Source organism: Rhipicephalus microplus, chromosome 3 (assembly GCF_043290135.1).
Source record: "Rhipicephalus microplus isolate Deutch F79 chromosome 3, USDA_Rmic, whole genome shotgun sequence".
Classification (NCBI taxonomy): Eukaryota; Metazoa; Arthropoda; class Arachnida; order Ixodida; family Ixodidae; genus Rhipicephalus; species Rhipicephalus microplus.
The window spans coordinates 131,970,761-131,993,328 of NC_134702.1; the positions used below are offsets into that span (position 1 = coordinate 131,970,761).

General features: G+C 48.6%; 1 pseudogene; it reads left to right on the forward strand.

Moving 5' to 3' along the window:
* LOC142802961 (uncharacterized) overlaps window positions 1–21,985 on the forward strand; it is a 37,538-nt pseudogene extending 15,553 nt beyond the window's left edge.
* Window positions 21,986–22,568: the final 583 nt, after the last annotated feature.

Here is a 22,568-nt window from a genome sequence, read left to right on the forward strand (position 1 = left end):
TCCCTCCATCACCAGGGGAGAAATGCAACGCCAGCTCCACCGTGCTCTGCATGCCTTTAAGGGCATTACGGATCAACTCGCGCGAGAACTTTGTGACCGCTACATCTGCCGCACAATTGATCCCGCGGGCCCAGCATATACGTATTCCGGCGCCCCTAAAAACGACTTCAACGCCCCATACACGCTTTCCGATTTACGATTTGCACTCACGAAAATGCGATGGGGCACGGCCCCTGGACGCGACGGAATCACAGTATCGCTCCTGGCAAATCTTCCCGACCAAGCACACCTCTCGCTACTCCACCTTATAAATTCAATATCGGACGGCTCTCCGCTGCCACCGGAATGGACCACATCGGTCGTGACATTCATACCCAAATCGGCAAAGTCCGTTAGTATCGAGGCACTGAGACCCATCTCACTTACGTCCTGCGCAGGCAAACTCATGAAAACCATGGTTCGCGAACGCCTTTCCGCCTACTTGGAGGCCAGGAGGACCTTTGCCGACACGATGTTTGGCTTTCACCCACATCTGTCGGCGCAGGACGTCCTGCTCCAGCTTCAACACGATATCATAGAGCCGACTACTATGCGCTATAACGATAAAGCCGTGCTCACTCTCGATCTCCGCGGGGCGTTCGACAACGTCAAACACAGCAGTATACTCACTAAACTGTCTACCACAAACTGCGGGCAGAAGACTTTCAACTACATTCGCGCCTTTCTATCACATCGCACCGCCTTCATTCGCCTTAATTCTACCGAACACGGCCCGTACTTATTAGGCACGCGGGGTACACCTCATGGGGCTGTCCTGTCTCCTTTGCTTTTTAACCTGGCGATGATGAACCTCCCCTCTCTTCTGAGCGAGGTCGAGGGAATACAACACGCACTATATGCGGACGATATCACAATCTGGACCAACACCGGCTCCTTAGCGCAAATCGGAGAACGTATGCAAAAGGCTGCCCTTCTGGTGGATACCTACGCTGGTTCATGCGGCCTGGAGTGCTCTCCAGCTAAATCGGCTCTTCTTTCAGTCTCTCCGCTACCGCCGCCTAAAATCTTTCTTCTGTCCGGGCCCGTCTCGTCAGTGCAAAATATTCGGGTTCTTGGCCTTCAGCTCACATCGTCCTTGGATCCAAAGGGCACAATAGCAGGCCTCAGACGCACCAGCGAGCAGGTGAGCCGCATGATACGGCGAGTGTCTACCAAGCGCGGCGGCCTCCGCGGGTCTCAGTCCCTCCGATTGGCCCACGCGTTTGTGACCAGTCGCGTCCTCTACGCCTTGCCTTACCTTCGCCTGCGTCGTCGACACGAGCACCAGCTGGACGTCCTTCTTCGTTCAGTATACAAACGCGCTCTGGACCTACCTATTGCAACTTCCAACAGCCGATTCGCGGCTCTGGGCGTACACAACACCTTTGCAGAGATGCGCGAAGCTCATCGCGTTAACCAAATCAATCGACTGTCGCAGATGCCTTCAGGGCGCCGTCTTCTACACAGACTTGGCCTTAACCCGATATCTGACCAAGACCCTCTGCAGCCGGTACCAGAGCTCTGGCGTTAGAAGCTATGGGTGGAACCTCTACCCCGTAACATGAACCCCGACCTCCATCCTGGCTGTAGACTAGCACGCGTCGCGGCCCTTCATACGTGACACTCCGATCGTCCTGGTGTTTTCTACGTGGACGTCTCGGGTCCCTCCCCCTCGGGTCACTTCACGACTGCCGTGATTACAGAGGGCAAACACGTCGATGGCCTCTCCTTTAGAGCAGACACAGTAACGCACGCTGAAGAGGTTGCCATAGCTTTGGCCGCCTCTCACCCTGCCTCACGCACCAACCTGACGGACTCGCGCTCAGCCTGTTCTCAGTACCTTCAGGGTTCCATTGCCCCGCTGGCGGCTAACCTACTACAGGCAGCCTCTAGACGCTTTAACCCTCATCCCATTCGTATAGTCTGGACCCCAGGCCACTCGGGCCTGCCCGGCAACGAGGCGGCAAATGCCGCTGCCCGCGCTTCTCCTGTCCGGGCCGTTGCCCCTCCATGTCCCGAGACGGAATCTGGCAATACCAACCTGACGTGCTTTCGCGAAATTTTGGCTTATTACCGGGCTTCGCGCCGCCTCTACCCGGACCCCGTACGCGGTTTGGAGAAAGCGGACGAACGACTGCTACGCCGCCTGCAGACTAACACCTTTATCAGTCCGGCGGTCGCCAGGCACTTTTTGCCGGAAATCAATGGCACCTGCTCGACCTGTCATGTCCTCGCCGACACATATCACGTCGTAGCATCGTGCCCAGTTAATGCCGTTCCTTTCTCACCCCCTTTTCCTATCCCAACTAGAGAGGCTTGGGAGGAGCACCTGCTCGGCTGCTCTACCTTGGCTGCACAACGCTCCTTGGTGGAGCGCGAACGGGCAGCTTCCAGCTCCACTGGCGTCCCGGAATAGGGTCTGGCCACTCTAGCATGCCGATGGGCCACGTCGGCACTCTCTAGTAGGCTTTTTCTGAAATAAATGTTTTTACTACCACCACCATCTGCGTCGGCGTCGCAGGGGCATACGCGAGGAGGCACGAGGTATCAAGCTGGGCCAATGCCTCCTCTAGAAAGATGCCTGAGGAATGGCTCGCGCTCCCAGCGGAGTTGGCCTGCCTTCAGTTTTATACAAGCTCCGCGCAGTGGCGCTCGCGACCGACACTATCTAAAGTCCGTGACTTTAACACTATTATCACGGCGATGGGCGGTACCAGCTAGGCGTATTTCATCTGCGGCCCATAGGGGGGCGTCAGTCGAGAGTTGTTCGAGACCTGCAACTGTGCACCACTGTTTCGGAGGCTATGCAAAGTGTTGCGTTGTTGCACCGCCCGCCACAGGTGACGCTAGCGACCAAGATTATTTTCAAAATGAAGGAGGGAAGGGGTGTGGCAGCTGTTTTTTTTTTCTCATGCGGCAAGCACCTTCCTAGAGGAGGCGTTGGCTGGGCTTGATATTTTTGCCACGCGTACGCTACGTCACCACGCGTACAGCGGCGCCGACCAACCAGGGGCCACGCGCCAACCAACCAGAGGCTACGATGCCTCCGAATGTTATGGCTAATGGCCGCCGCTTCGAAGGTACAGCTGAGTGCTGGAAGCTAGCACGGAAAGTACTCCAAGCTTTTCTGAATGACCGCTTCGTAGTCTAGAACGATGACGAAACGACTGCGATTGCTACCAGCGTGACGCGGTTTCGTACCGAGTTCGAGCGACGCCGACAAATCCAGCGAATGCCGGCCAGCTAGGCTAGCGCCGGTCCCGTGTGTGATCGTCGGCCGAGCGAAAGGAGCATGTCGGTGTTCTTGTGCTTTGATCTGTGACTCTTTGTGCTAAAAACGAGTGTAAACAGACTTCGGAGGTTCGAAGGTTTGAGCGTGAGCCCTCGCCTACCGCGATGGCAATTCAGATCGGTGTCATCTACATCCATCGCAGGCCTCTACCGTCTAGTTCGTATGAACCAGCACATGCGAAGAACATCGGCTGAAAAAACTCTACGGTAGTTTCCGTCGCAACATAGACCCCATATACGATGCCCGAAACATCGCGTAGTTCATGCGAAGGAGCTTTTATCTGCACTATGTTTGTTTCCAACATCGGTATTCATCATCGCTGAAAGCGAACCTCGCTCTAGCCAACACATTTCGGCGATGTGAAAACGTACGTACTTATAGAAGTGTATTCGCGGATTGTACCACGCTGAAACATTCGTTGGCTTCGGTGCAAATCATTTTCGTGTGTTGCCAAGCTAATAACAAGCGTGTGCTGGCTGGTAGCAGTGTGAGGTGACTTCGTGTCGGGTGCCACCAACGCTGAAACATTCAGCTGTTTGCGGTCTTATTTCCATTCACGTAAAGACAGAAACTCGAGCGTGTGTTGCTGCGGTGCTCTAAAAAAGAAAGTTGCATGATTAAGTGCTGCTGGTATTGGCTGCTATTTCACTTCTCGCTTCTTCTGCTTCTCTGCCACGCTCAGCAGCGCATACGTTGTTTGGAGGTATTCTAACACACACATTCTTAAATTATAGTTTATTCTGATACTCATAGCTATAAGCATACAATGGCGCTTCTCTGTCGTTTTACAGTTTACTATAATATTAGGCACGTTCTGTTTACAGCTGGACAGATAACTGAAAACCTTGTGAGAAGCACCCGATTTGAAATTAGCTGCACGATGACACGATAATTGCAAGAGAAGATCACCACATGTATGCACAGAATGAATGAAGGTGCACTAGTATGGTATTGCACTTTGTATAGAAGAAATGAAAAAAGTACCTTATGTGACTTATGAGATCTTTCAGAGCTGTGCATGTATTTATCTGTTCCTCCAGACTGTAATGAGCTGAAGATATTATTCGATGGTTTCGAACATTAAATATTTATATGCGTTTCCAAGGGGTCTTTCTTTTCTGTTCAGTTCTTTATTATATGCAATAACTTGGATTATATATATATATATATATATATATATATATATATATATATATATATATATATATATATATATATATATATATATATATATATATATATATATATATATATATATATATATATATGCATGCACTTAAGCATACTCATTTTAGCTCTGTTGGAAAACTTGCCAAAACTTCTGTACAGTGCTCCATTGCAATCCTATGATGGGTATCTGTCCCATCAAAAATTTTGGGCATGCTTTATTGCATTATAGCACATTTTGACAATTGAAGACATCAATTGTCAAAGCCACAGTGCTTGGCTGTAATTTCAAAACCAAGGTCGGTCACATCAAGAATAGATGATGATGATATATGGTGTTTTTTGGCGCAAGGGCCATTTGTTGGCCAAAGAGGGCCAGTTCATCTTACTAAAAATATGGACAATGATTGTGATAAGCGGCTGTATAAGGGCCATAAAGGTCCTCGCAATAAGGCGGGTAAGAACAATCAAGTAATAAAATCATGACCATGCCGTGAAAGGTGTGTGTGGTGTGATTAGATGACAAAAGTTGGTGATAATAAAAGACGATGGTGGATATGTATGGCATTAGCACAAGTGCCTCACTCGTTCATACCCTTGCGTCCAAGGGCCGTGGGGCAAGTGCTTTCTTGAGTAACCGCCGAAGCAAAAACCTCTCTAGAGAGGTCGTGCTACGGAATGCCCGGGTATATGATATGAAAATTATGAATTTCTTTTAAAAACGCTAACAATGATTTATTACTAAAAAGCGGTTCCCTACCAACTAACATTGCAGGGTATAGAGGTATATGTTGTCGGTAGGGTAATGGAAAGTGTTGTCTCCTTATAGTGTCTAACTGTTTACATTGAATTAAAACGTGAAGAACTGTTAACGCCTCACCACATTTATCACACAATGGTGGATCACCACCGGACAAAAGATGTGTGTGTGTCGTGTATGTGTGTCCTATCCTGAGTCTTGTTAGTGTTACCTCTGTTAGACGTGATTTTGATACTGGTGGCCAATGGCCAAGGTGTGGCTTGATAACGTGTAGTTTGTTTTGTGTGTGTGTATCCCACTTCCTCGGCCAGTAGTCCCTGAGGTTTCGTTTGAGAGACGGCTTAACATTAAGGGCCGGGATTGATATGGATGTAATGGCGGTGCTCTCATGGACGGATGCAGCGAGCTGATCCGCCCTCACGTTGCCTGGGATCTCACGGTGCCCTGGCACCCAGCACACTACAACATGTTGGTTGAGTGTGTAGAGTGTGCACAAAATGAAGTAAAGTGAGACAAGAACCGGGCTTTTTTTTGATATTTAAGACTGTGCAGAGCCGTTACCACACTTAGGGAGTCTGTATATATTACTGCTTTTTGTATTTGTAATTGTTTGATGTGTTTAGCTGCCACAAGTATCGCGCAAGCTTCCGCTGTGAAGATACTTGAGCGTGGATGTAGAGGGCCAGCATCCGAAAAGGATGCGCTGACAGCAGCGTAGGACACAGAGGAGTTAGTCTTGGAGGCATCTGTGAAGAACTCAGGACGTGTGTATTTGTGTTGAAGTTCCAGAAAGTGTGTTCGGATATGGGCAATAGGTGCATGTTTTGTAACTTCTAGGAAATACACATCGCAGTCTATAGTCTGCCACTTCCACGGTGGCGGGTATGCTACAGGAGCCATTAAACTGTGTTCAAGGGACACTTCAGTTTCTTCAACTAGACACTTCAGGTGAACTGAGAAGGGCTAGCTCATCAAAGGCCTGTTTTGAAACAGAGTTGAGCTCGACAAATCATTAATTGTAGAGTATGAGGGGTGCTTCTTGTCTGCTTTCACCTTAAGGAAATAAACAAAGGACATGTAAGTTTTCTGCAGATGAAGCGACCATTCATTTGACTCAACATAAAGGCTTTCTACGGGGCTGGTGCGAAAAGCACCCGTAGAAAGGCGGATGCCCAAATGGTGCGCGGGGTCCAGTATCTTCAAGGCACTTTGAGTAGCAGACTGATACACAACGGCCCCATAATCTAAGCGGGTGTGAATGAGGCTTTTATAGAGGTTCATGAGGCATTGCCTATCACTACCCCACGTAGCACGTGACAACACTTTTATAAGATTCATGGCTTTTATACATTTTGTTTTTAAATACTTGATATGCGGTACGAAGGTCAACTTGTTGTCCAAGATTAAGCCTAAAAATTGATGCTCGGCTTTGACGGACAGACGTTGCCCGTTCAGTCGAATGTCAGGTTCCGAGTGCATGCCTCTCTTTTGAGAGAACAAGACACACGTGCTTTTTTGTGGGTTAAGTCGAAATTCGTTTTCATCTGCCCATTTGGGGACCTTATTTAAACCCAGCTGAACCTGCCGCTCACACATGGCCAAGTTGCATGACTTGAAGCCAAGCTGAACGTCGTCGACATATGTACAATAAAACATATTGCGGGGAATGGACAAGTGCAAGGAATTCATTTTGATAATAAAAAGTGTGCAACTAAGCACACCACCTTGTGGCACGCCTGTTTCCTGGACAAATGTTTGGGAGAGCACACTGCCCAGACGGACACGGAATGTCCGGTTTGACAGGTAACTTTCGATTATATGAAACATTCTTCCGTGCACACCAAGGTCAGACAGGTCTCTTAGAATTCCGAAACGCCATGTTGTATCATACGCCTTTTCGATATCGAGGAACACAGAGAGAAAATATTGTATATGGACGAAGGCGCCTTTGATCTGTGCCTCGATACGAACAAGGTGGTCTGTGGTGGATCTACTTTCTCAAAACCCGCACTGAAATGGGTCGAGCAAATTGTTTGTTTCAAGGATATGTACAAGTCGGCAGTTCATCATTTTTTCGAATACTTTGCACAATCAGCTTGTAAGTGCAATAGGCCTATAACTCCAAGGTAAAGAAGAGTCCTTGCCCTATTTTAAAATGGGAATAATATTAGCCTCTTTCCAGGAGGTAGGGATAGTGCCAGAAAAGCAGATAGCACTGTACAAACAAAGTAAGGTTTTTCGTGTTTCGATTGGTAGGTTTTTTAACATTTCATACACCACACGGTCAGAACCTGGGGCAGAAGTACTGCATGAGTTTAGAGACGTTCGCAGCTCAGCTAGACTGAAAGCTCGGTTATATGCTTCGGGTCTAAGGCATTTGTGTTCGAGTTTCTGCTTTTCTATTCTTGTTCTGTATTTTTGGGAAGTGTCAGTATAGTGAGATGAGCTGGACACCTGTTCGAAGTGTGCACCAAGGAAGTTTGCCTGATCTTCCAAGGTATCACCCTGAGTGTTTACGAGTGGAAGTGTGTGTACTTGTTTTCCTGCTATCCTACCGACCATGTTCCAGACTTTAGCCTCCTGTGTGTATGAATTGATCCCTGACAAAAACTTCTGCCAGCTTTCTCTTCTGGCCTGCCGACGCGTTCTCCTGCCTTGAGACTTTATTTTTTTGAAGATGTCAAGATTTTCGGCTGTCGGGGAGTTCCGAAGCAACCTCCAAGCTCTGTTTTGCTGTTTGCGCGCGTTTCGGCATTCAGAGTTCCACCATGGCACACGCCGTTTTCTAGGGTGTCCATTTGTTTGTGGGATGCATTTTGTTGCAGCATCAATCAAAAATGCTGTGAAGTAGTCGACAGCAACATCAATGTTCAAAGTACATATGTCATTCCAACCTAGTTGAGCGATGGTATAAAACTGTTCCCAGTCGGCTCTGTTTATGAGTCACTTGGTAACACGGGGTGGACACTCAGTTGCTGTAGTTGTGCTCAAAACTACGGGGAAGTGGTCACTTCCGTACAGATCACTGACAACTTTCCACTGAAGTAGAGGCACAAGAGATGGAGATACTATGCTTAGGTCTATGGAGGAGTAGGTGTTATGTGCATAATTATTATAGGTTGGTTCTTTTCTGTTTAGGAGACATGCGCTCGACGAGAGAACGAACTGTTCAATCAGTCGACCTCGCGCGTCGCAACGAGAGTCTCCCCATAGCCTGCTATGGGCATTGAAGTCTCTAAGGAGAACATAGGGCTTCGGAAGTTCATCAATTAAAGAGTGTAAATCACGTTTTTGCAGCTGATAGCTAGGAGGAATGTAAATAGTGCAGATTTTGATCAGTTTATCCAAAAGAACCGCTCAAACAGCCACTGCCTCAAGGCATGTTTGGTGTTGTAAGTGTGTGCATGCAATTCCTTGATTTACTATGAAGGCAACACCTCCGGATGATGTCATGACATCATCATGGTCCTTTCGAAAAATAACGTATTTACGAAGAAAATTTGTGTGTTTTGAATTAAGGTGTGTTTCTTGTACACACAGCACTTTTGGTAAGTGTTCGTGTAAGAGTTCTTGGATGTCGTCAAGGTTTCTGAGAAGGCTCCTGACGTTCCATTGTATAATTTGAGTGTTCATGGTGAATGTAAAATAGTGCTGTGTGTACGAAAAGCGAGTGGCTGTTTAGACGGGGAATTTGAGTTCACTTAACAGAGCCGTCACCGGGCCCTGTTATTTGCTTTTCGTTTTCTTGGCGCGCTCCAAGGAGCCACGCCGCTCTTTCGGCACCAGGGGTACCGACGTATCCATTGCCTCTTCGGAGGCACTGGATGCCCGCACATGCGGGCTGTTAGTTCGAATTACGGGCCTCGCCTGGTGAGGGTAGGCCTTGATACCCGAAGACTCTAGAGTCTCCGGTCTCTGTTTGGGAGAAGGCGGTGTAGCCTGGGCTACAGCCGCCTCGGGGGCAGGTGCCACAACCGCCGGCTCGGTATGCGCGGGCCGAAGGAGTGGCGAGGGCTGGTGCGGCGGTGCCCTCTGACGCGCCGCATCAGCGTATGTAGGTCCATAGAATGGAGCGACTCTTCGCCATGCTTCCTTAAATGATATGTTCTCCTTCACCTTTAATGTAATTATTTCTTTCTCTTTTTTCTAGTATGTGCGGGAACGTGAATATGCGGCATGGTTTCCTTCACAGTTTACACAGTGTGGCGGTTGTTTGCAGTTCTCAGACACGTGGCCTAGGACTCCACATTGTGCACAAGTCTGGCGACCACGGCAGATTTTAGAGCCATGGCCATACCTCTGGCATTGGAAGCAACGACGAGGGTTTGGTATATACGGCCTGATAGATGTCTTCGTGTACCCTGTTTGAATGGAATCTGGTAGTTTACTGGATGCAAACGTGAGTATGAAGTGTTTCGTTGGTATTTCCTTATTATCTCTTCTGATGATAATTTTCTGTACATTATTGACATTTTGGCTCTTCCACCCTTCTAAAAGTTCAGTTTCGGTGAGGTCAAGTAAGTCTGCATCAAATACCACTCCGCGAGTGATGTTCATAGATCTGTGTGGTGTTACGGTGATCGGTACGTCCCCAAACGTTGAGAGGCTGTCTAGCTTTACAAATTGTGCTTTGTCCCGAATTTCGAGAAGAAGGTCTCCGCTAGCCATTTTAGTTACTTTGTATCTAGCCCCGAGAGTTTCAGTAAGACACCTGGCAACTACGAAAGGGGATACGGTCCTGGCTTGCTTTCCGGTTTTTTCACAGTGAATGACGTGGAAGTGGGGAAAAGTTTCTATTGGCTGGTTAAAGAAATTTACGTCGTCGGTGCGTACCCGCTTTAGGCCGGCACGATCAGACAGTTGAGGGAATGCTCCATGCCTGCCGGTCTTATTTTTGTTCAGCAGCGTTGGCGGCCACCCACCACGGAGCCCAACAAGGGGACGCTGCAAGTTTGCAGGTGCTGAAAGCTTGCAGACGTCAGCCGTACAACACTGTCATAACCCAATGCGCCTAGACCAAGGTAGGCTATTTGCAAAGGGTTAACCCTTGCCGCCGAGCAAATTGGAAGTACGCAGAAGAGAGAAGTAGACAGGAAAGCTAAAAAAGTAAGAAAGACGAAGATGTAGGGAGAGAGAGATAGAAAAAGGCGACTGCCGATTTCCCCTGGGTGGGTCAGCCCAGAGGTGCCATCTACGTGAAGCCGGGGCCAAGGGGGTGTGTTGCCTCTGCCGGGGGGCCTTAACGGTCCATTCACCCAGCGTCGGCTCAACCCCCAGGATCCCCTTTTCCCCAGACACGGCAAAGCCACGCACGGCTAGGCGTGGGAGGAAGTAGAAACTCCCCCGTTAGCTCGGGTCCGGGGTGTCGCTACACACCAAACGCCTGCTTTCACAGGCGCCCCTGCGGGGTTCACATCAAGAAGTGTCAGATGCATTTTGTAGATGTTAAAGGATATTTAAATTACCAGCAAAGTGCTGACGCCTTCAACACAGCACTGATCCGCAATCACCATCCAGCTTAGAAGTCATTTGTAGAGCTCTTTAACACGTTCAAATAAAGTTATCAAACACTGGATTGTTCTATTTGGTTTGATTCCTAATACCAGTGTGTCTGACTTTTTGTAGGCACTTGTATTATAATAATGTCCTATTTCTCTCATTTATTACCGGGGTGCACTCAAGGGTAGTGATATTTGTTTACCTTGGCACACTTAATGTGGTATTACTGCTTAAATTGTTTCATTTTGTATATATGTACGCCACTTTTGCAGTAGCCTCACATTGGGCTGCCGTGTTAGAAAATAAATAAATCTACCATACGAAAGTGTTCCACGCTGTGCTCGGTTCCAATCTGATCACTAATATCTGTTGCATCATGATGTGTCGGGTGTGTTGTATTGCATTGGAGAACATTTTGGCTGCCTTCCATGAAGGGTTCAGTTCCAGGTATATGACCAATATCTGTGAGCTCATGAACAGTTGGGTGTCATTTGTCGTTTTAGAGAACACTTTGACTAAAGACAACGTCCACAAGTCTTCCATACAAGGTTTAGTTCCAATATTATGACCGATATCTGTGACTTCTTAAACAGTTGGGTGTCGTTTGTCTTTTTAGAGAATGCTTTGACTAAAAACAACGTCAGAATTCTTGCATTAAGGTTTTAGTTTTAATATTACGACCGATATTTGTGACTTCATGAACAGTTGGGTGTCGTCTGTCGTTTTAGAGAATACTTTGACTGAAGACAACGTCCAGAAGTTTTCCATTAAGGATTCAGTTCTATTATTATGACTGATATCTGTGACTTCATGAACAGTTGGGTGTCGTTTGTCGTTTTAGAAAATACTTTGACTAAAGACAGCGTCCAGAAGTATTCCATACAGGGTCCAGTGCCGATATCATGACCAATATCTGTGAATTCATAAACGGTTGGGTGTCGTTTGTCTCTTTAGAGAATGCTTTGACTGAAAACAACGTCCAGAATTCTTGCATTAAGGTTTCAGTTCTAATATTACGACCAATATCTGTGACTTCATGAACAGTTGGGTGCCGTTTGTCGTTTTAGAGAATACTTTGACTAAAGACAACATCCAGAAGTCCTGCATTAAGGTTTCAGTTCTAATATTATGACCGATATGTGTGACTTCATGAACAGTTGGGTGTGGTTTGTCACTTTAGAGAATACTTTGACTAAAGACTACGTCCAGAAGTCTTCCATACAGAGGTCAGTTGCAATATTATGACCGATATCTGTCACATCATGAAGTGTCAGGCACAGTTAGTTGCATTAGAGCACATTTCGACTATGGAAAATGTCCGAAGGCATTCTACGCAGTATTTGGTTCCTATATTATAGCCAATATCTATTGTATCAATAAGAACCAGGTGTGCTTTGTTGCATTAGAGGGTATTTCGAACACACACATCAGCCGGAAGCCTCCTACCCTGGTCTCAATTGTAGTCTTTTGACTGACTTAAATATGTCAGATCATGAAGTTGCAGGCCTGATTATTAAGTTGAGTGCTATAAAATATGTTGTGTAAATATACTGAAGGTACCAGCATATACAATGTCGTGTAACAATATTGTTAATAAATTTGGTAGTGCAGGTATAGAAAGCTGATGGTTTGTAAACCTGATCAGGAGGGCAGCCGCCACCTCATTCACCGAAGAGAGGAGGGGGGGAGTGCTCAATGTCAACTCCATATATTAACATAATAGGGAGGGGGTGCGAAATCCGCCCCTACATGGAGAGGGGCACTGGGACACACTTTTGCAGCACCCCCTTCTTAAGGAGAACGCTGCACACGCCTATGATAGACGTACAGTATGCTAGACGCTAATGTTCATTCGCGGCAGCGGCGCACGCACCGATGTTGATTTCTGGTGCATACCGCTGTAGTTACTTTGGGCACTGAAATGTCTATTACTTCTAAAATAGTCTAAACTGTGGTGGGTGAAGCACTATCAATTTTATAACGTGTTCTCATATCCTCTAAAATATATAAAACCCGCTCCAGTTAGGAACGTGCCGTTCTGTGCTGAACTTGGACAGTTCTAAGCCAAAAGGTCAAGCGACATTGTGCATCGTCCTTGGACGCGTGGGCGTCAACGCGGTTGACGCGTGTCAGTGGTCGCGCGCCCTTTTCCTCCACAGGCGCGACTAGACGCTTTTGACGCGTAGGCGCGTGCATACGCGTGCCAGTCGTTGGCACTTGAGATTTGCCGGTGTTGGCCTTCCCCTGTCAGCGCTTCCACTCGACTTCCTTGGCTGAGTGAGACGCTGTGAGCGCGCAACGAGAGCGGGCGTGCGTCACATCAGCTCCCATTCTTTCCGTGAGGAAATCCTGCTTTACACTTCATCAAGATAGAGCCTATCATCTTTTTAACATTGTTTTACACCAGAAGACACCTCTCTCATCCAGGTGAGCCGATGTTTGGGTATTTTATGCCCACTTGTTGACCTCACCTCGCGGTAGCTATGCTCGCCCGACCCAGCGTTGAAGCGAACACTGACTGACTCGGGACTTCTCCACGGTCACAGCCACACATGACGGCCACCGCTCTCCGTAGATATGATCCCACGACGTTAGAGTGAAAAGACGTTTCTACCTCAGGGCCCAGAAACTCCGTCTCACCAACAGATATCGGGGATGAGACACTTTTCGCCGTGGTGGCCCTCCACAAGCGTCGCCAGCAATCTAAAGCTACAAAGGGCTCGGCTACCAATAAGGCCACGTCCACGAACACAACGCCCAAGAAGAAGACATCCCGAGTATCGTGGCGTCCTACCACTATGCCCCACAATGCTGCGGAAGACTTTAACATCGTCCTGAAGCCTCGGGAGACGCTGTATCTCAAAGCTACCGTTAAACCATGTTAACTAGGCGCCAAGCTCACCTAATACATGAACTCTACCACGAGTGACTCTATCAGCGTGTGACCCGTGTGCGAACAAAATATCATCGTTGTGTCAACCGAAGACATGAACTCTACGAACCTTCTCTCACGATAATTATCACTCGAACATCACAGGTTCCCTACCAATGATCGGCCACGCCGAGATCCGTGGGGAAGTGGTCTGTGGCGTAATTGGGGTGCACAAGCACGAGACCTCCACCTCCTTGAAAGTGAAATTCCACTGGCGTGGTGGAAGCGTCGTTTTGATCAGAAATCTTGGCAACACTACTGTGGCCCTTATACCTTTTGGGGGCCGCCGCGTGCCACGTTTGGTGCACTACAACAGCTTTGTGACACCAGTACGCGAATACAAACGCACCATGCTAGCATGCTACCACTGCGGGACGATGGGCACCCGGGTGGAGCTGTGTCCCCACCCAAACGACCAACGCTGCGGCCATTGTGGTCAAGTTGCGAGTGCCTCTGAGGAAGGACTGGCACCACACGAATGCAAGCCATTGTGCCTTGTGTGTGGCGAGGGACACCTCACCGGATCCCAGGTCTGCTAAGCAAGGTTTCTTTCGCCACCTGCCAAAGCCAAGTGGGAATCATGGCAGCCATGACTCGTTGAAGCAGCGGTGAGTGCCCAAGACATCTGACGTCCTCCCAGAAGGACGTCAACCGGGAGCTACCAACAAGCCGCCAAGAAGCCTGCTACTGGAGGGAACAGTCAGCAAGCACTACCTCTACCTAAGATATCAACATCACGGCAGACATCATCCAAGACACCTGACTAGGGTGCCCTGTGCTCCAAGCTGGTGACTTTTTACCTTTGACTGATGCCGCCACCCACATGCGGCCGACTAAGAAAACAGCTTCTCAGGTAAGCAACGGGGCGAGAGCCGCCTTCTGCTTCTTCTCTCTTCTTGCTCTTCCTTTTCCTTCTCCTCCCCCGAAGAATTCTCGAGCTGAAACAAGAGCTTGCTCCTCTGCGGGCACAAAACGCGCAGCTTCAAGCCAAAATATTCGCTTTGGAGATAGATAATGTACCAGCCCTTCCCCCCCAGCCTCATCTACCATCAATATTACCGTTTCCACTCCAGAACCAACGCCTATGCGCACCATTTCGTCCGTCTCGGAGCCTTCTAATGCTGAAGAGCGATTTCAGGCTACTGAAAGTACTATGACAGCTTTGATGACACAAGTTACCACCATAAGAAAAGTCATTGAAACTGTGCACAACACTCTCACCCAACAGGTGACGAGTAGCATTAAAACTTGGCTTCACGGCATAAACCCTCGAAGCCGAAGGGCTAGTCCTTTGAAGGCCGTTAACTGTCCCTTTAAGCTTTCAAATACAGGCAATTTAGCTATACCCTCCGAGGACTCCGAGCACCTGCTTTCACAGGGCGCCAACGCAGGAGTAAAGTCCCTCCCAGCCACCCCAACATCTCAATATGGCGACACATCTTAATCACTTCTCCCCATCGCCGCCCCGAAAACCTCAGCTACTCTCTTTGATTCTGTGGAACTGTAGAGGCTTGACCAAACGGGCCTATTTCCGCCTCTATCTTGAAACCTTCGAAAGCCTGTGCACTGTCGTTGCTTTTTAGGAGCCCAGAAACGCCGTGGCCTCTCAGGTCTTAACACTTGTCAACGGGACCCATTCATCTGCCTTCTTGTACATAAAAACTTCACTACGCAAGAGATTGACCTCGAAAATTTAATACCGTACTCATACACTATGATCACGGTCCTTCCCCTGCGCATAACTTACCTGACCTGTGCACATCCTTAATAATTGGTGCCAACCACAACTCAAAGGTATCACATTAGCTGACATCTTTAGCAGGGCACTGAAGCTCGCAGGGCACGACCCCCTCTTAATGGCAGGGGACTTTAACGCCCCTAGCAGGCTTTGGGGCTATTGGAAGGAAGAGATGCGTGAAACGAAACTTGCGCAGCTAACTTCCACGCTGGGCATGACTCTTCACACAGACCCTGCGCAACCAACTCTAGTAGGTAACTCTGTCAGCCGGGACACCTGCCCCGACCTAACATTTACTAAAAACATCAGAGACGCAGATTGGTTCAATGCCGAGTAAACAAACCCTCGGTAGTGACACCTGAATTCTCAACACTACATTTTCTACACTACCCCTACAACACCCCATCGCACAAGCTCAACTACCCAACTTAGAAGCCTTCTGTCAATCTTTACCGACCTCTCCCATCCTAGAGAAAGTTTATTCTCAGTGGGCTCACTCTGTGTTCCAAGCACTAGTAAAGCACGATACCAAACTACAACTCACGGATATCCATCCAGTTGTAAATAACCATCTCCTCCGTCTTTGGGAGGCTCGTAGCAGCCTCACAAAGAGATCGCGCCGACAAAAACACAACCGCAAACTCCGCATGCGGCTACTGGATTTCACCCAGAAGGTGGCCGAGTACGCCGCCCAGCTTGCCCACTCAAATCGGGTAGATCGCTGTAGCACTGTCAGCAGGCAAATGTCCGGCCACATTACATTAAAACTCTTACGCAGTCTAATTGATCCCGCTGAAATTTGCGGCGAAGCGCAAAAACAACAGCACTGATCTTTTCACAATTTCCCCGGCTCCACAACACAACTAGCTCTCTCACTACGGGACCGATATCTTTGCACTCAGCAGGACACGCGAAGCTCGGCATATCACTATGCAGGCATGGTGAGCTCAGCACTGGATGCTCCTTTCCAGTTGCACAACCTTCGCGCCACTCTAGCCAAATTGAGGCGCGGTACGGCTCTGGGCGAGACAAAATCACCGTAAAATTCCTAAAAAATGTACTCGATGCAGCGCACCAGTCGCTTCTCGATCATATAAATCAGATATGGTTCGAAAAAACATCCCTCGCTCTAGACTGGAAAACGTCTCTAGTAACTTTTATTCCAAAGCCAGGAAACCAATCAGCACTGAGAATCTCAAACCCATTTCTCTTTACTTATTGTTCGGGGAAGCTAATGAAAACTAGGGTCAGGGATCGTCTCTCTTCCTTCTCGAAAGAGCACGACATTTTTGGCTGATTTTGTGCATGGATTCAGGCTCAAGGATTCTTCGCAGGAAATATTCCTGATTTACACACGAAGTTCTTAAACCCGTAGAACACCCCCACAACGACAACATTGTTCTAGCGCTTGACCTGAAGGAAACCTTCAATAATGTGAAGCGCGAAGTAATCCTAGCTCATATAAGTGCCACTAACTGCGGCAAGCGCCGATTCAACTACATCCGAACTTTTGTTACTCACCGAGCAGCGTATATTCGCTTACAAGATCGGGAATACGGCCCCTATCCGCTAAGCACGGGAGGCACACCACAGGGCGCTGTGTTGTCGCCTGTGCTTTTAAACTTAGCTATGGTAAAGCTCCCGGCCCGCTTGGCTGCTGTCGACGGGGTAACGCATGCGCTTTATGCCGACGATATCACTCTGTGGGCCACAGAAAGATGCGTGGGCAGCCTGTAAACCGCAGTCTATATATTGGACGAATATGGGGCATACTGCGGCCTCCCATGATCCCGGCAGAAGTCTGAATTCGTGCACCTTCGGCCATCCGCGAAGTGCACTTCGTCCTTTAACCTTTCTCTGCACAGTGGACCTATATATGAAACACGGGAGATCCATGTCCTTGGAATCCACATTCACAAACACCGCAGGGTCGAGACAACACTTCAAAAGCTGCGTAAGGTTGGGGAACAGGTGGGCCGCATGGTCCGCCGAGTCTCCTACAAGCGGGGAGGTCTCAAAAGCAAGGTTATGCTTCGTTTCGCGCATGCTTTTGTCACTAGTTGCATCTAGTATGCGACTCCATACTTGCACTTACGAAAGCATGATGAAAATTCTTTGGAAGTCACCCTCCACGAAATCATTAAGAGAGCCCTAGATCTCCTGATAACTACTTTCAATGCAAAACTTCTTGCTTTGGGAGTTGTGAACACCTACCGGGAGCTGCGGGAGGCTCACCTAACAAATCAATCCACGCACCTGGCGCAGACCCCGTCAGGCAGGCTACTCATAGATCACCTACACATTGGTCACAAATTCCACACAGAGGAGCGGGTAAGAGTGCACGAACATTGGAAATACGCGATTCATGTTTGACCCCTCCCCACGAATATGTCACGTGAGTCACACGCTAGCCGTCGAGATGTGCAGGCTCTTGCTTTCTAGTGCCAATTCGGCTCTGAACGAAACGTATTTTACACGGACATTGCCGGCCCTTACCGCGAGGGTTGGTATACGGCCACCGTGGTCCACCAAGACAGGCTGGTGGATGGTCTGGCCTTCCGCGCACCCAGTGCTACCTCTGAAGAGGTTACTATAGCTCTGGCTATATCACACGACAGTTGTCAAATTATATTACCAGACTCCACAAGAGCTTGCCGAAATTTTCAACTAGGATGGATCTCACCCCTACCTGCCAAAATTCCTAAATCTTCTCCGCGAGTAGGTTCCCCCTCTCCGCATTCAATATTCTCGACTCCTGGTCATCAGGGCCTCGCAGCCATAGGGCGGCGCACGCTGCCGCCTGCGCACTCTTACTCGGGCCACTGCATCGACCACCAATGACCCCTGTGATCCAGAAGCGAGCGTACCTCTCCTGACTTATAGAGAGATAATTACTGATTGCCGGAACTCCAACCGCCATTTTCCCCCACCCTGAAGGACTAAGCAAGGCGGACGAGAGAATTCTTCTCCATCAATTCACCAACACGCTACTGTGCCCGGCAGCGCTTAAACACTTTGGCTCTTGTTTTTGCGGCCTCTGCCAGTACTGTGTGAAGGTGACTGACACCTACCACATGGTATAGGCATGCTGGCTCAGTCCTTCTATACCCCCCAACCCAAATTCAACCAAGGACTGGGAGGCGGCCCTGCTCGGTTGCCGAGACCATTCGGCTAAACAAGCCATGGTCCAGCGTGCCAGGACCACGGCCATAACCAGTTAGGTCAATGACTAGGGACTCAACCTAGTACTGCAGGGAAGCTGACCCACTAGGGGCTGGCTTCCCCGGCAACCTCTTTGTTTTTAATAAATGCTTACCACCATCATTGGCTCTCGTCTAATCGGTGTTGCTGACGGGTTGATGACGCTCGTAGGCGTTACAAACGCGCCTTCTCCATCCTCGAACGTGATCGGCGTGCTCGACTCGCACTCTGTCGTGGTCGGTGGTTTTCCGCTGCCGATGCTTGCGTTCCGCTTCCTGGCTCGTACCTCTTCGGTGTTGCAGGCGCGACGTCCACATTCACGAGCGTGACCAGCTCTGCTAACCCTCGTAACGTCGGCGACGGCCGGGTTAAGCCAAAACACTTCAGCGCATTTTTCGGCAGGCAAACGTGCTTTATTTCCGGCGTCCTCTCGGTTGCCGATAAATGAGTCAAAAAGTTTTTAGGTTCCAATGCATTTCTGAGTTGGGCTAAGCCAAGCATCGGTTGGCGGCGTCCGTGGTGGTGACCGCGTGCCGGCAGGTGTTTTCTCTCCGCTCTCACTCCCTCTCCCATTGCCACAGCTGTGGCTGCGCACGCTTATCCTCGCCACTAGCAACGGTACCATGTAGTGCAAGAGAATGCAGGAGAGGGTAGGTACATTGCTTCACCACTCCTTCTCTCACCATTTGCTCTCTCCTCACTGCATCCCACTCTCCCACCCACTCGCACCTCACTCTCAACCGTTCGCTGACTGGGCGCCTCTCAAGAGAGAGGGAGAGTAAAACTTTATATAAGGGAAAAGAGAAAGGGGAGTCTTAGAGCATATAGAGGCACAGCACACTGACCAGAGGGCACTGCGTTTCTCACACTGCGCTGTCTTAAGGTTTTTAACATTCGCCGTTAGGGGCACGCAAAAAAAAGCGTGCTCGCTCCCCCCTTGTACTCCGGCCTCATTCCACCGAAAGATGCAGGGCGCGGAACGCGAACGTCACATTCAATTTTCATCGAGGCTGTCTCAAGGTTGCTTTGTTTTTTATCTGCTAGTCTATGTATTCTGACACTGCAGTCAGACTGGAAAACTCGACTGAACGGTACCTAAAGCTGGGGACTTATGTGCAGGACTCCACTCACCTTAGCTGCCCACCGAAATTGATCCAGTAGTGCGAAATGCACTCCGGGGTCTCAGCTAGTGAGGTGTGCCTCTATGATAAGTGGCCGTGTTTGAAGGGCCAAGTAAACAGCGAAGCGCGGGAAACGCGTTTGAACTGTGTGCCTCTGAGACCATCAAGGAAGACGACGTGGGGAATCGGGGCACGTGGTGGTGCGAGGCACGGTGGGACGAGACCGAGAAAGAAGGGAAAGAAGATAGACAGACGTGGCTGGCGATCAAAGAAGCAAGATGCGGGAGCAGAGACCCGCCAGGTTTCAGACTCGAAGTAGCACCAGACTCCCACTTGGGGCAAAACCAGCCGTTCAAGCACCTGTGGCCAAACTAGCCATCCAAGCACCTGTGGCCGAACCAGCCATTCACGCACATGGGGCCTAACCAGCTTTCCGACCACATCGGGCCTGGCATTGTTGAAACGTCTCCAGGACGTTCCCCCTAGGTGAGCCACGCGTCTACCACAGTGATCCTCAGCCAACATTCGTGCACAGCGGGGCAGGAGTCATGCGCATTCAAGGTCAATGACCCCGGTGGTGAGCAGCGTTGCTGACCGCGGTTGGCAGCACAACCCCAGCACTACCCAAACATCGAGTGCCTCACTCAGCGTCGTTGAACCGTCAGCCCTTTGCCCGGACTTGACTTCCGCGCTGCCCCCGGTGAACTCACTGTTCGCGTCGTTCGATTTCCGGCACCTCCTAATAACTCTTAGCACGTGTTCTATTTTCCTAACCAGCATTAGTGTTTCATCATCTTCTGTATATACATTATTTTAAACCAAGGCTTTGTCCTCAGGCTTCACATACAAAATTAAAGACTCGCTGAATTGTGACAGTCAGAGCGTGGTATATATGCTGCATTGCGATCTCTGTGGCCAGCAGTATATCGGTCAGACTGGTATGGCGTTCAGACTACGTTTCAATAACCACAAAGCCCACGCACACTACCAAATCTCCCTTTTTCCAAGCATCTGAGTTTACCACAACACTCATTCGATAAAATACGAGTCACCCTCCTCCAGTCAGGCTTCTGCGGGACTCGTGAACGCGAACAAAGGGAGTCATACTTCATCCACAAATCTCTAACACTAACACATGGCATCAATGAAAGCATCGAAAACCTATCGTTTCTGAAGACGTGCAGAGGTTAGATGGGACATAAATTGAGTCTCGCATAATGAAGATATTATTCGTCGACGTGCCCAAAGGAAATGCCCAATAGTTATCCGGGGGAATGGACCAACCGAACCTATTTCCATGTACAGTTCGTTAGTTAAGTTGGGTTTTGTGGCGCAAGAGCGACAAGGCTATGCTGCGCCAGACTCTTCGTGAGAATACCCACAGCGGACACGGCTATGACAATGACTCTGAAATGTCTGGACGGCGATGACATATAGGATATGATGAGCAGTAAAACGTGGCTGTATAGGGGCCTGAAGGATTGGCTCCGTAAACACGTGAAGTATATATCTATTCTAAGATTATGTGTGTGATGCTCGGGTAGCTCAATGTGCATGGTTGGTGCATGAGGTTATGTCAAAACCGTAAGGGCTTTTACATAGCACTAATGCCATACCCGTGCCCTTATACCTGAGGGCCGGGAGGCAAGTGCCTCGTTGTAAATTCCAGCTGCAACAAGTGCCTCTCCGAAGACGCTGTGCGACGAGTCACATCAGTCAAGTTTTGCTAGGTCTAGCGGTAGCATAGTTAAGTGTAGTTATACCTTGTTCAGAAGTTGTGCTTCATTTCAAAAGCTGATCACATCAGCTATGGGTATTAGGGCGTCATCGCCCAAGAGTAACATTGAATGAAAGAGAATATTTAACCTGTAAAACATACAAAAATGTTTTTCTGTTAATGTTTCCATGTGTGGGCGAGCTATTAAAATGTGCATTACAGTTGGTTGCTCGTGACACTTATCGCATGTTGGAGCTTCTTTGCCTGCCAATAGATAGTTATGTGTGATGTGCGTATGACCTATTCGTAGTCGACATATAACTACTTCAATAAAACGTGCTTAACGAAGACAGGCCTTCCATTCACCAAGAACAGGTTCAATTAGGTGAAGTTTGTTGTTTTGTCGTGATTTCCATTTCAGCTACCAGTGAAAGGTGGTGGCCCGGCGAACAGCTTCAATCTTATCTCTGGCAGGTATGTTGGTTTTTGACTCGCAATCTCTTTTGCTGTTGCAGCTAGTTGGTCTGCCCTTTCATTACCTGGGATCCCGACATGACTCTGCACCAAACAGAGGCGTATGGTGTGGTCATCAGGTGTGTGGGATAGCATGTTTAAAATATCGCCTATCAATGGCTCATACTAAGATTTACGATCGAGACATTTCAGCGTGCTTAACGAGTCTGTAAATATTACAGCTTTTTTATGTTTTGAGCTTATAATGTATTGTACTGCCATCCATAACGCACAGCACTCAGCGGTGTAGATGGATACGAACTGTGGTAGTTTAGTTATTTGCTCATGTGTTGCTCCTACCACGCTGCTTCCGACATAAGCAGATATCTTCGAACCATCAGTGTAAAATTTTTCGTAAGTCTTGTACGTTTCTTGTAATGTAAGGCATTCGAGTAGTACCTGTTCACGTGGGTTGTTTTTTTTATATGTGTGAGTGAAAAATTCAAGAATTTGTAGAAGTTACTCCATGGGGCCAAACTGGGTGGCCTTCTGGCGACGGAGAGTGCTTTGTTAGGGACATTTAGAGCGTAAACTTTTTCTTCAAATCTTAGTATTAGTGGCTTAATTGCGTTTGGATTGTTGGCGTAGT